Here is a 14803-nt window from a genome sequence, read left to right on the forward strand (position 1 = left end):
TTGTTGAGATGGATGTGTCTCTAATATAGTTTGGTACACCTACACTAACTAGAATCAAGCAATTCTCTCCCTAACTCAGCAGCACCTCTACCTTCACTGTCTGATTCCGGAGTGACTGTGACGAGCATGGTGGCACCAGGTCTGATATAGACCTGATGACGCTGTGCGCCAGCCAATCACTGTAATGCCACAACCAACATGGCTGCAGCAATACAGTGAGTGACAGACAATCCATGCATGTTCATTGGCTCTGTAAAGAGCGCCAAACATGCAGGGAGGGGACCCGAGCTCCCGCCGAGCATCCCCGGAAATACTTGGCAAGCGTCGAGCATCTCAAGCAGTGAGATGCTCGGGCGAGCACTGAGCATTAGCGAGCATGCTCTCTCATCACTACACAAGGCCATGTCTGGCTGTAGGGTCAGCGGTGTCAGCCACAGATTTGCCTGCTCTTTCAGAGCTGTCTACAACTCTTCATTGTTGTGTGGTTTGTCACCTAAGCATATTAGCTTCAGCACAGCCTGTTGCCGCTTGGCCGAAGCAGTGCAGCAGTGATTCCAGCTTGCGAATGATGTGGTCATTTTGGAGATAGAGGCTGAAGAGGAGGAAGTGCAGGAGCTGTAGAATGTGGGGGCAACCCTGATTGACCCAGGGCCCGCATTCCTTGGCGTCGGGAGTACGTGTTCCATCCCAAGGTCTCTAGGGTTAGGGTTAGGGTTAGGATTGTGCTAGGGTTAGGGTTGGAGTTAGGGTTAGGGTTGGGATAGGGGTTAGCACTTGCGCTCAAGACTAATGACAACTTACTTAATGTGATGTTATCAAATTCTGTGTCATACCTCTGGGTTCAAAATGATCACAATACCCCCTGATAAAATCCTTGAGGGGTGTAGTTTCCAAAATGGGGTCACTTGTGGGGGTTTTCCACTATTTAGGCACATCAGGGGCTCTCCAAACGCGACATGGCGTCTGCTCTCGATTCCAGCCAATTTTGCGTTCAATAACTCACACAGTGCTCCTTCCCTCCGTGCGCCCAAACACTGCATTTTCCCCACATATGGAGTATTGGCGTACTCAGGAGAAATGGCACAAAAGGTTTTGGGGTTCATTTTCTCCTCTTACCCTTGTGAAAATAAAAAAATTGGGGCTAAAACATCATTTTTGTGGAAAAAGTTTTATTTTTTTAATTTTCATGGCTCTATGTTATAAACTTCTGTGAAGCACCTGGGGGTTCAAGGTGCTCACAACACGTCTGGATAAGTTCCCTAAGGGGTCTAGTTTCCAAAATGGTGTCAGTTGTGGGTGGTTTTCACTGTTTAGGCACATCAGGGGCTCTTCAAGAGCAACATGGCGTCCGCTAATTATTCAAGCAAATTTTACAATTAAAAAGTCAAATGGCGCTCCTTCCCTTCCGAACCCTGCCGTGTCCCCAAAAAGTAGTTTTCCCCAACATATGGGGTATCTGCTTACTCAGGAGAAATTGCACAACAAACTGCATGGTGCAATTTCTCATGTTACCCTTATGAAAATGCAAAATTGGAGGCTGAAAAACATTTTTGTAGGAAAAATTTGAAAATTGTATTATTACAGCTCAATTTTATAAACTTCTGTGAAGCACCTGGGAGTTCAAGGTGCTCACCACACATCAAGATAAGTTCCCTGAGGGGTCTAGTTTCGGACGCCATGTTGCGTTTGGGGAGCCCCTGATGTGCCTAAACAGTGGAAACCCCCCCACATGTGACACCATTTTGGAAACTAGACCCCTCAGGGAACTGAGGGGTGTTGGCTGCGTATTCATGCTTGCGTTCTAAGGACTGGGGTATGGACAACTGAATGCTGCGCTGTGACAAGGACGTGGGCGTGCTTGCTGATGGTGCTACTTGAGAGTGTGCAACGACACGTGCAGGGCGGGAGGCATCTTGGACAGGGGATTGGCGTGCACGCACATCAGCAGAAGAAGCAGTGGTGTCACCCGCAGACACTGTTTGTGGACCCTGGGGTTCAGCACACTTAGTGGCGTGCTTTGCTGCCATGGGCCTGATCATCCTGGTGGTGGTCAGGCTGGTAGTTTTGCTACCCCTGCTGATGCTGGCCTGGCAGGTGGTGCAAATGGCTTTTTTGGAGTTATCTGCAGAGTCTTTAAAAAACAACCAGACTCTGGAAGACCTCGTGTGACCTTGGCTGCTTCAATATTTTGGGCATCACTACGTTTTCTCCTCTTGACTTTCTTGAAGATGGCCGGGCTAGAGGCCCGAATCTACAAATGGAAAAGTGAAAAGCTCTCCTGAGTATCCAAGTGTGTGATCAGTTGTCTCTGGGCACTCGGCTTGGTGGGAGGAAGTAAAATCAGGGTGAGGAATATGTGGTCCAGACTCATGGCTACTGAGACGTGACCATGTGGAAGACAGGGTGCTGGTGGTGACAAAGTGACTGGAAGCATTATCTGCTATACAACCAACAACCTTTTGACACTGCTCTGGGTTCAATAGTGGTGTTCTGCGGTCCCCTAATAATTGGGACAGCAAGGTTGAGCGACAAGATGTGGGTGTTTGTTGTAGCACAATTTCAGCTTGCCCACGGCCACATCCTCAGCCTCTGCATGCACCATCACCATCACATCCACTTCCCCATCCCTTGCCACACACCTTGCCCATTTTAAATGGAGGGCAATATTTTCCACGTTCATGAGAATTGACTGATTTTGGAACGCAGTTATACGTGATACGTCTGACAGAGAACAACAGTTTTAAATAGCAGGCCTGTAATTTACTAATATTATTCTACACAGAGACCTAGTGTGAATAGCTTGACCGACACATTGCAACGAAATGAAAATGGAGGAAATGTCTGATTTTGGAATGCTGTTATATGTGTTATTAACAAACAAAGTAGCACTCTGTAACACTAAGTATGCGAACATGAAGTATGTGAAATATGAATAGCATTACTTCTGTAGAAAATAGAAATAAATGAGAAATCTTAGCACATAAATTGGCCAATTCATGTGTACCTGGTAACCGCGATAAGGCGTTTCTCAAAATACCAGGACCCTATCAATGTGAATTCCTCTCTAAGCGACATCTGTCTGCTTATGTGTGGGATAATATGATCCTGCTGTAATTAAAATCGCCTTTTTCTGTTATATGTGTTATGTCTGACAGAGAACCATGGTTTTAAATAGCAAGCTTCTAATTTACTAATACTATTCTTCACAGACACCTAGTGTGAATAGCTTGACCAACACACTGCAACAGAATGGAAAAGAAGGTCAATATTTTCTACGTTCAGTTCAAATTTCTGGATTTTTATCACTGAAATATGAAACAGATCTGGCTGTATTCTGCAGTGCTAACAAGCAAATGGAGCAGAAAAATGGTGTACTCTGAATTGCTTTTTAAGCAAATAACCGGGATTAAGGTCAAAAAACAATTTGCCCTGGACACTGATATCTGGGGCTGTGTCTACAAATATCTGTAATTATTATAGCAGCAGCAGACAGGACATTCAATGGACCCTCTTGCGATATATGCACTTCAGTCTGCCACATACACTGCCTGTCTGCCTAGCACTGATTATATGCAGCTGGATTAGTCCTCAGAAGGACTGTTAGTTCAGATGGAGATATATATATATATATATATATATATATATATATATATATGTGGTGGAATACCTATACTAACAGGACATTACCCTGCCTCCTTGCGTAACTCCTGCTATCACCACTGAATATATGAATATATGCAGCTGGATTAGTCCTCAGAAGGACTGTTAGTTAAGATGGATGTATATATATGTTGTGTAATACCTATACTAACTACAAACAAGCAAATCTCTCCCTGACTCAGCAGCACCTCTTCATTCTGTGCCTGATTCTGGGGTATACTGTGATGAGCATAGTGGCCCCAGGTCTCATATAGACCTGATGACGCTGTGAGGTCAATCAATCACTGTAATACCACAGTCAACATGGCTACGTCATTACTGTGCATGACATGCAATCCCTGCATGTTCATTGGCTCTCTAAAGAGAGCCAAACATGCAGGGAGGGGACCTGAGTTCCGACCCGAGCAACCTGGAAATACTCGCCGAGCGCTGAGCTTGTCGAGCACCGTGATGCTCGGGCGAGTACCGAGCAGTGGCGAGCATGTTCGCTCATCACTAGATGTTATCCTAAATGGACCATTAAACATGCCCGTAATCTGGTAGCCGATAAGAATAGAACGGAGCTGATAGATCTTCTTCTAGTATTTCCAACATTACTGCCAAGCCTGTTGTGTCCATCCAGTACATTGCTAAATTTGCTGATATCAAAAGCATTATTAATAAATGTTACCTGTTCTGTAAGAAGACAAAATCGTGGCTGAAATTTTGAAATCAGGATGCAATATTGTTGCTAAGAAAGCACCTTCTCTAGGTAATTCCTTATAACCAAGCTTTTTCCAATGAAAGAAACAGGGAGAAACTTCGTTGAATCACAAAGGTTTTTTCAAATGTGGAGCAACACGGTGCAGAGTTTGTAATCTTGCATATCCATGTAGTACTTTCTATAATCATAATGGTACAAAAACCAATCTAATTAAACAGTATATTAACCCCTTAAAAGCCCAAGACGTACTAATACGTACCTGCGCCCTGGGACTTAAGAGCCGGGTACAGAATAGTATGTCATATCGATTGCGCCCGCAAACAGGCTGTGCGGGCGCGATCGCCGCCGGGTGTCAGCTGATTGTCACAGCTGACACCCGGTGCTATGTGCTGGAAGCTGACCCGCATCGCTCCTGGCACATTAACCCCCGCAATGATGCAATCAAAGTTGATCGCAGCATTGCGGTGGCAAGGGGAGGTGATCGCAATACTCACCTCTCCTGCCGGCGGATGTTGTCGTCATGACAACATCCGGGTCACCAGACAGCAGGAAGATACTTTGGTCATGCGCCGTGCATGACCAAAGTATCTTTTGCATCGGCAGCGCAGACAGCCTGTATAGCACAGGGATGGTGCTCCATCCCTATGCTATACAGGCAATCAGAAAAAAAGTTAAAGTCCCATAGTGGGACAAAGAATAAAAGTAAAAAAAAAGTGTTAAAAATGAAAAGAAAAAAAAAATTGGAAAAATATTAAAAAAAAAAATTGGAAAAAAATAATCCACCAAAAATAAAAATATAATGTACTCATCAATAAATATTTAGTGAACACGGTAAAAAAATAAACAAAAAACAAAACAAAAAGCAATGCTTAATCATCATACCGCCAAACAAAAAAATGGAATAACATGCCTTCTAAAAGACGAATATAAATAAAAATGGTACCGCTGAAAACATCATCTTGTCCCGCAAAAAACAAGCTGCCATACAGCTCCATCAGCTGAAAAATAAAAAAGTTATAGCTCTCAGAATAAAGCGATGCAAAAAAATATTTTCAATAAAATAGCTTTTATTGTGTAAAAGTGCCAAAACATAGAAAAACTCTAAAAATGTGGTACCGCTGTAAACGTACTGACCCGAAGAATAAAGTTACCTTATCAATTTTACCACACGCGGAACAGATAAAAAAAAAAATTCCTGAATTGTTGACTTTTCTTTATTCCTTCCTCCCAAAAATCGGAATAGAAAGCTATCAAAAAATTTCACATGCCTGAAAATGGCACCAATAAAAACGTCAACTCATCTCGCAAAAAACAAGCCGTCACATGACTCTGTTGGCTAAAATATGGAAAAATTATAGCTCTCAAAATATGGCGATGCAAAAGCTAGATTTTACAAAAAAATGCGACTTTTAGTGTGTGACAGCTGTCAATCATAAAAGCCCAATATGAATCTGATATCGCTGTAATCGCACCAACCCGAAGAATAAAGTGGTCTAATCACTTATACCGCATGAGGAACGGCGTAAAAAATAAACTCTAGGGTTAGGGTTGTGCTATGGTTAGGGTTAGGCTTGGAGTTAGGGTTAGGGTTGGGCTAAGGTTGGGCTAGGGTTAGGGTTGGGGTTGGGGTTAGGGTTGGGCTAGGATTGGGGTTGGGTTAGGGTTGCACTGGGGTTGGACTAAGGTTAGGGTTGGGGTTGGGCTAGGGTTAGGGTTGGGGTTAGGGTTAGGGTAGCGTTAGGGATGGGGTTGGGGTTAGGGTTGAGCTAGGGTTATGGTTGGGCTAGAGTTAGGGTTAGGGTTGGGATTTTTTTCAAAAGTAAAAAAAAAAAAGATGCCAATATGGTGACTAGTGTTGAGCGCAAGTGCTCGCTATTGAGTTTGCATCGGGTGCTTGGGTATGCGCTGAGTATTGCGGGTGCTCAAGTGACATGCTCGAATCTCCATCCCATATGCTTCGCGGCCAAAAAAAACCTTGCGGGGATTGCCTGCCATGCACGAGCGATCCCCACATGTTTTTTTTTAGGCGTCTACTAACCGCAAAACATGCGGGTGGGGACTCCAGCATGTCACTCGAGAACGCGCGATACATGCTGCATACCTGAGTACCCAATGCAAACTCAAGTAGCGAGCACTTGCGCTCAAGACTAATGACAACTTATTCAATGTGATGTTATCAAATTCTGTGTCATACCTCTGGGTTCAAAATGTTCACTATACCCCTTGATAAAATCCTTGAGGGGTGTAGTTTACAAAATGCGGTCACTTGTGGGGGTTTTCCACTATTTATGCACATCAGGGGCTCTCCAAACACGACATGGCGTCTGCTCCAATTTTGCGTTCAAAAATTCACACAGTGCTCCTTCCCTTCTGAACTCTGCCGTGCGCCCAAACACTGTATTTTCCCCACATATAGGGTATTGGCGTACTCAGGAGAAATGACACAAAAGGTTTTGGGGTTCATTTTCTCCTCTTACCCTTGTGAAAATAAAAAAAATGGGGCTAAAACATCATTTTTGTGGAAAAAGTTTTATTTTTTTATTTCACGGCTCCATGTTATAAACTTCTGTGAAGCACCTTGGAGTTCAAGGTGCTCACCACACATCTAGATAAGTTCCCTAAGGAGTCTAGTTTCCAAAATGGTGTTACTTGTGGGGGGTTTCCACTGTTTAGGCACATCAGGGGCTCTCCAAACGCAACATGGCGTCCACTAATTATTCAAGCAAATTTTACAATCAAAAAGTTAAATGGTGCTCCTTCCCTTCCGAACGTTGCCGTCCGGCAAAACAGTGTTTTTCCCCTACATATGTGGTATCTGCTTACTCAGGAGAAATTGCACAACAAAATGCATGGTGCAATTTCTCCTGTTACCCTTATGAAAATGCAAAATTGGGGGCTGAATAACATTTTTGTGGGAAAAATGTGAAAATGTTATTTTTACGGCTCAATGTTATAAACTTCTGTGAAGCACCTGGGGGTTCAAGGTGCTCACCACACATCAAGATAAGTTCCCTGAGGGGTCTAGTTTCCAAAATGGTGTCACTTGTGGGGGGTTTCCACTATTTAGGCACATCAGGGGCTCCCCAAACGCAACATGGTGTCCGCAAATTATTCAAGCAAATTTTACATTCAAAAAGTCAAATGGCGCTCTTCCCTTCCGAACCCTGCCGACCGGCCAAACAGTGGTTTTCCCCTACATATGTGGCATCTTTGTGCTCAGCAGAAATTGCACAACAAATTTTGTTGTCCATTTTTTCCTGATACCCCTGCGAAAATAAAAAAAATGGGTCTAAAGTAACTTTTTTGTGAAAAAAGTCAAATGTTAATTTTTTTCTTCCACATTCCAAAAATTCCTGTGAAGCACCTGAAGGGTTAATAAACTTCTTGAATGTGGATTTGAGCACCTTGAGGGGGTGCAGTTTTTAGAATGGTGTCACTTTTGGGTATTTTCTGTCATAAAGATCCTTAAAAGTGACTTCAAATGTGATGTGGTCCCTAAAAAATGATTTTGTTGGAAACATGAGAAATCGCTAGTCAATTTTTAACCCTTATAGCTCCCTAATAAAAAAAAATTTTGGTTCCAAAATTGTGCTGATGTAAAGTAGACATGTGGGAAATGTTATTTATTAACTATTTTGTTTGACATATCTCTTTTATTTAAGGGCATAAAAATTCAAATTTTGAAAATTTCAAAATTTTCTAAATTTTTGCCAAATTTCCATTTTCTCACAAATAAACGCAAGTGATATTGAAGAATTTTTACCACAATCATGAAGTACAATATGTCAAGAAAAAAACTATCTCAGAATCAGGGGGATCCGTTGAAGCGTTCCAGAGTAATTACCTCATAAAGTGACAGTGGTCAGAATTGTAAAAATTGGCCTGGTCATTAACGTGCAAACCATCTTGGGGGGTAAAGGGGTTAACTGTAATTCAGTTCATGTCATTTACTGTATTGGATGTGTTTCTTGTAATTTACTATATGTTGGATGTTCTAGCCGACAAATGAAAACACACATCAAAGAACATTTAAGTGACATTACTAACACCAATAATTTGAATAACAGAAATATATCTACAGTGGCTAAACATTTTAATGCCTGTCATTCCAGACGTTTATCTTCGTTCCAGGTCTTTGCATTTAAAAGAGTGAAATTACCGCCCCGTCCCATTGTGGTGACATCAAAAGACTGTTACTCACCAGAGAAGCCTTTTGGATTTTACAGCTGGGAACAAGGCACCCAGATGGCTTAAATTTACGTTGAGATGTTATGTGTCACTATTAGTATGCTGTTTTTCTCATTATTTTTAATCCTAATGTTTGGATTTTTTACATATAGTATTATTGTTACTGACATGTTCTTTGTTTTGCATGTAATTTAAAGATCACGTGACTTTGTATCTATTGGAATGGTTCGCTTATGTATATAAGGGTTTTTGGGAATTGTCCCAATAGGCTTTGAGAAAGCGCTGTTTCCGAAAAAAATGGCCTAAACGTGAATATCTTGTCCTGTACAAAAAATGTGTTAAATGTACCGTAAATCCTGAAAAAGTTTATTTACATATTCAATTAAGATTGATGAAACAATTCGTAAATGCATTTTCCCAAAGTTAGTGATGCAAAACTGAAAGAAAGCTTTTTTATAGGGCCACAAATTAGATCGTTGATGGACAATGAAGAATTTCAGGAACTGTTAAATCCATTGCAAAAAGCAGCCTGGCTGTCCTTCACAATTGACGCCTCTTCTTATTTCGGAAAACTACAGTAATATAGTTAGTAATCGTGTGAAATCCTAACAAGCTATGGGATGCAATATGTACTTAAAACTTCATTTCCCACCTGGACATCTTACCAGAAAATCTTCTTGCTGTCAGTGACCAGCATGGGGAATGTTTTCATCAGCAGATTTCTACAATGGAATTTAGGTACCAAGGCAACTAGAGCCCCAGTATGCTGGCTGACTATTGCTGGACGATGAAGAGAGACATCCTGGAAGCAAAGTTTTCCCGTAAATCATCAGAACAATTTTTCTAGGTAAGCTATATGTCATATAATGTTGACTACATAAGTATTATTTTTAATAGCTACATAAAACTTGAAATGTGTGACATAAAAAGACCTAAAAAAATTTGAAAGCGTATTCAAATTCAGCACAAAAAATATATTTAAATATAATACATTTTGTTTTTGTGAAAAAATTTTTTTGTCGCCTAGTGTTACCTCATAATTATCTCTTCTTTCTTAATTTCTCAGTGTACTATAATTATTTCCAGTTTATGTCCTTCACATTCAACAATATTACACCTAAAACACAAATGTGCTGAGAGAAGACACAATAGGGTATTAGTCAAACAGTTGAAAAGGAGAGTGAGTTTACAGGGCCCCAGTGTATTCTGGACACTGTTTTACAAATGCCAACAACTTTACTTTGAAAGCAGAGATTCCCTGCTGGACAAGATGTGTCTGCATTATTCATGAACACTAAAAGAAGCATTTGGAGCTCAGTCAAAAGTAGAATAATTATTGCAACTCCATAAGATTTCAAAGACAAAACTATTTTTTTCTTATTTAAAAGTCTGGCACATAAAAGTCTTGATTGTTATCACAAGTGAGCTTTACTCCAGCCTATACATTTACTGTATTTCGTAGCTTTCTCACTTCTTTACAAAAATAACCATGAATGGAAGCAACTGTTTTATTTTCATTCATTCTACAAGTATAGAATGTGGTGACACTACTGGATCCTTCAGTGTCAGACTGAGGTGCCCGGGGACTACAAAGAGCATTGAGTAGAGATGATCAAATCTTTCCAAATTCAGATCCACCAGGTTTGGTGAATTATTTTTCCCAAAAATTTGATTTGCGATGGATTTTTTGCAGTGAATCGCAATAGATTAATTGCTATGAAATGATGTGTATAACATTCAGCAATCCCTCAGAAGTGTATTCAATCTATTTTATATGTTTATGAGAAAGAGAGAGGAAGATGGAGAGGGGGAGAGAGACCCACAGCACAACATCTGATAATGCTTTTATGATTTTACAAACCAAACTGTTGTACTGTTTTTACTATGAGAATGGTGAAAATATGTGTCATGCTGTTAAGGGAGGGCAATAACCCTTCACGGTTGACCAAGTGAGTATCAAATTATGTTGATTGCGCAATCCACAGAAAACCAAACGGAGGCAATGCGTGCTCTGTATTGGGAGGATTCAAAGAATCTCTGATCCCGTTTATTTTGCTTAGCATTTTATATTGTTTGGAGTATATCAAATAGCCAATCAAATCTACAGCCATACTACAATACTATAGGCTAACTGATGTTAGTACAATTATTACGGAAAACACATATATGGTCATATTATCATTGTTAGTTTGAAGCACTATGGAAATTTTACAAGGTCAAACCTGGCCTAAACAAGTTAGATAACAGAGTGTCTGACAAAATGTTCTCTTGAGAAAAGGTTAGTGTGAGATAAGTTCCATGGGAAGAGAAAGAAAGAATGTATGTTATGCAAGGAGTGATAATAACATGATTTTAAAGCAAGCAGACAAAATGGAGTTGCTCTAGCATGAGTATCAATATGTCCTTTACATTCCCCCCTAAAAATTATGTTATTATCAACAATAGAGGTGCTTTCCCAGGGTCATGTTTTGAGCCTGAGGGACATTGGTCTTCACCCAATTAATGCCCTTGTTACCAATTGAGGCTGTCGCGGCATGTCCATCCCCCCTTGTTTGTTGATATAATCATAAAGCTCAGATCTGAAATTGGTTGGGGCAAGCGGGTAAAGATCATCATTCCCTTGTCATCCAGGTCCTCAATGCTGGTTACATCTGGGAGGTCCGTGTACAGTAGCACTGGATGTCGGTTAACAGTGTCCTCCTTGCTCTCTGATGACTGGCAGGTTTTCCTCATGCAAAATGGGATGCAAAAAAAAGACTAGTTTTTGTAAAACATATATTAACAAGATGCACGCAGCAATATGCAACACTCTTTGGTCAATTCGTTATGTTTGTTATATTCTCCCCTGAGTTTCCTAATGTCTTCCATTTAAGTCTTTAACTATATGGTAGAGTCGGGGTCAATAGGCTGGGCCTATAACCTGACACATCCCTCCTTGAGCTGCTTTCAAATAGTCCAGCACTAAGGTATGTTGATTAGCCACTATAATAAGCTAATTCTGCACTGCAACAGTAGTATTAATTACTTCCAAAATATTCCAAATCTGGTCATCTAAGTAGTCAGTGACTTCCACTAACTTGTCCCTCATTTATGTTACCATAGGGTAGAGGAAGACAGTACTAACTATCTTATAGGGTATACTCATTTGAACTAAATGAGGTCTTCCTGATGGGCGTGGGGTGTGGTCTTTGGCACGTTTATAACGTTTATGGGTGGTATGAAGAGGGATGGCTCTCATATCTACTTTACTAGGGGGAATAAGATAAGTGGCTGAAGTTAGCCGGCCCAACGTACAAGTCCCCCCTACTCTGACTGGGAGCCATTTATACGCATTATTCCCACAGACCCAATATGTGGCTGATGGCAAATCCCATAAAGCAGAGTGCTGTAATACTAATTTATGTACCAAATCGATAAAAACGGTGTTATTTGATAACATACACCATGAAGACATTTGTCCCAGGGGGCTACAATATCCAACATCCGGATTACCACATGTTGGATCACTAGGCTTATATTCAGAAGATTCATTACAAGGGACGTTACCAGATATTTTATAACGTGTCATTGGTACCTTTTATAAACAGATTTGCATGTACCCATGAGTGATTATGAATGTATCTTTCCAATAATGACGGTCTGGGATGGACCGCCAGAAAGGGCATACTAGCGGCTGAAACTGGTGAGTGAGTACATATTCAAGAGTCACTGATCTGGTTGTTTTCTAATTGTCTCAATTCTTGTACCAAAATCTGATGGTGAGTAATGAACTTATTATTAAAGGGGTCAGTACTCTGTTGTAGGCTATTCCAGGTATCGACTAGTTTAACCATACATATTATCATAAAACATCTCAGCTGTTGGGATTGTCAGGAGCACTTGGTATGGTCCGTCATACAATGGTTCTAGTCCGTGTTTCCGAACATGCCTCTTCACATACACATAATCCCCAGGCTTGAGGGTATGACAACCTTCTGCATCAGCTGGATCTGGAATAGAAGATGATACTAACGCATGGGTGTTAGTTAAGGCTTTGGCAAACTAAATCACATATTGCACAACATAATCTGTTTCTTCTGATAATTGTTGTGGGGTAAATCTAGCTATGGCTGGTTGTGACCCAAATAGTATCTCATAGGGTGACAGTTTGTGTTTCCCTATGGGTGTGGTGTGTATGTGATATAGTGCAATGGGAAGGAGCTCAGGCCACTGGGCCGTAGTCTCCTGCATCATTTTGGTTAACTGCCTTTTCAGTGTGCCATTCAATCTCTCCACCTTCCCACTTGACTGTGAATGGTAAGGAGTATGAAACGTCACTAGTGTTGAGCGATACCTTCCGATATCAGGAAATATCGTATCGGATTGGATCGGACCGATACTCAAAAAGTATCGGATATCGCCGATTCCGATACCGGAAACCAATGCAAGTCAATGGGACACAAATATCGGAATGAAAATAAACCCTTTCTTTCCTTGTAGGTTAATTCTACATGAAGTAAAACAACTAAGAATAATGTAGAATGTATTATGCGAAAAGCCGGCAATTCATCAGCGCATACACCGGTACCCGACAATTTACAACAGAAAGAATAGAGCTTCACACATAGATTAGATAGATAGAAACATGTCAGTCACATATATATGAAGTACAGTGACAGTGTTGCTTACTGTACTTGTCATTTAGTGTAAAGGATTTATTTAAAAAAATAATAGTGTTTTAATGCACCGTCTCTTTAAAAAAGCTGTCCGGCAATTCAGCATCTGTACCCGACAATTTAGAATAGAAGGAATAGAGAATCATACATAGATTAGATAGATAGAAACATGTCAGTCACATATATATGAAGTACAGTGACAGTGTTGCTTACTGTACTTGTCATTTAGTGTTAAAATAAATGATTTATTTAAAAAAAAATTGGCGTGGGGTTCCCCTTAATTTTAGTCTCTAGCGGAGGTTAAGCAGACAGCTGGGGCAGATGTTTGAAGCCTGGGAAGGGGGTAATACCCACGGAGCTTCCCAGGCTGCTAATATCAGCCCCCAGCGGAATACTTAGCCTTTACTAGCTATTAAAATGGGGGACCCCCCCAAAAAAATGATGTGGGGTTCCCCCTAATTTAATAGCTAGCAAAGGCTAGGCAGACAGCTGGGGGCTGATATTAATAGCCCAGGAAGGGTGCCATGAATATTGGCCCCCTCCCAGGCTAGAAACACCAGCCGTCAGCCGCCCCAGAAATGGCGCATCCACAGGATGCGCCAATTCTGGCACTTAGCCTCGCTCTTCCCACTGCCCTGTAGCGGTGGCAGTGGGGTAATAGGGTTGGGGTTGATGTCAGCTTATAATACCAGCTGACATCAAGCCCAGGTTAGTAATGGAGAGGCGTCTATAAGACACCCCCATTACTAACCCCATAGTCAAAGTTAAAAAAAAAAACACAAACACCCAGAATAAACTCCTTTAATTGAAATAAACACACAATTCTTTATTGTTCTAAATTAAACCATACTTACCTTCACGCCCATTCCAGCTGAAGCCAATGATCTCCTGCAATAAAAGAAAAATAATAAAGCAACCTCATCCTTACCTTTCCATGGTTCCCACGATGGCTCCAGCTCTGCTACATCGAGATAACAGGCTGGACCGCAGGAGAAAGCTGCCATCCAGCCTGTCATCCCGCAGACACTGAGAAGCGCAGGCATGCTTGCGCTCCTCAGTGTCTCGCTGTGACGGCATCCAGATGAGCCGACAATGAACTCGGCTCACCTCATGCACGTCACTGACAGCGTGGGAGAATTCTCCTGCACTCAGCGCTTCAGCGTGAGAATTTTCCTACGCTGTCAGTGACGTGCATGAGGTGAGGTCATGTCCAATGAACTCAGCTCACCTCATGCACGTCACTGACAGCGTGGGAGAATTCTCACGCTGAAGCGCTGAGTGCAGGAGAATTTTCCCACGCTGTCAGTGACGTGCATGAGGTGAGCCGAGTTCATTGGACATGACCTCACCTCATGCACGTCACTGACAGCGTCGGAAAATTCTCCTGCACTCAGCGCTTCAGCGTGAGAATTTTCCCACGCTGTCAGTGACGTGCATGAGGTGAGCTGAGTTCATTGGACATGAACTCGGCTCATCTGGATGACGTCACAGAGAGACACTGAGGAGCGCAAGCATGCCTGCGCTTCTCAGTGTCTGCGGGATGACAGGCTGGATGGCAGCGTTCTGCTGCGGTCCAGCCTGTCATCTCGATGTAGCA

Source organism: Phyllobates terribilis, unplaced genomic scaffold (genome assembly GCF_046119375.1).
Source record: "Phyllobates terribilis strain yellow unplaced genomic scaffold, ASM4611937v1 Scaffold_1__5_contigs__length_1240528914, whole genome shotgun sequence".
Taxonomy (NCBI): domain Eukaryota; kingdom Metazoa; phylum Chordata; class Amphibia; order Anura; family Dendrobatidae; genus Phyllobates; species Phyllobates terribilis.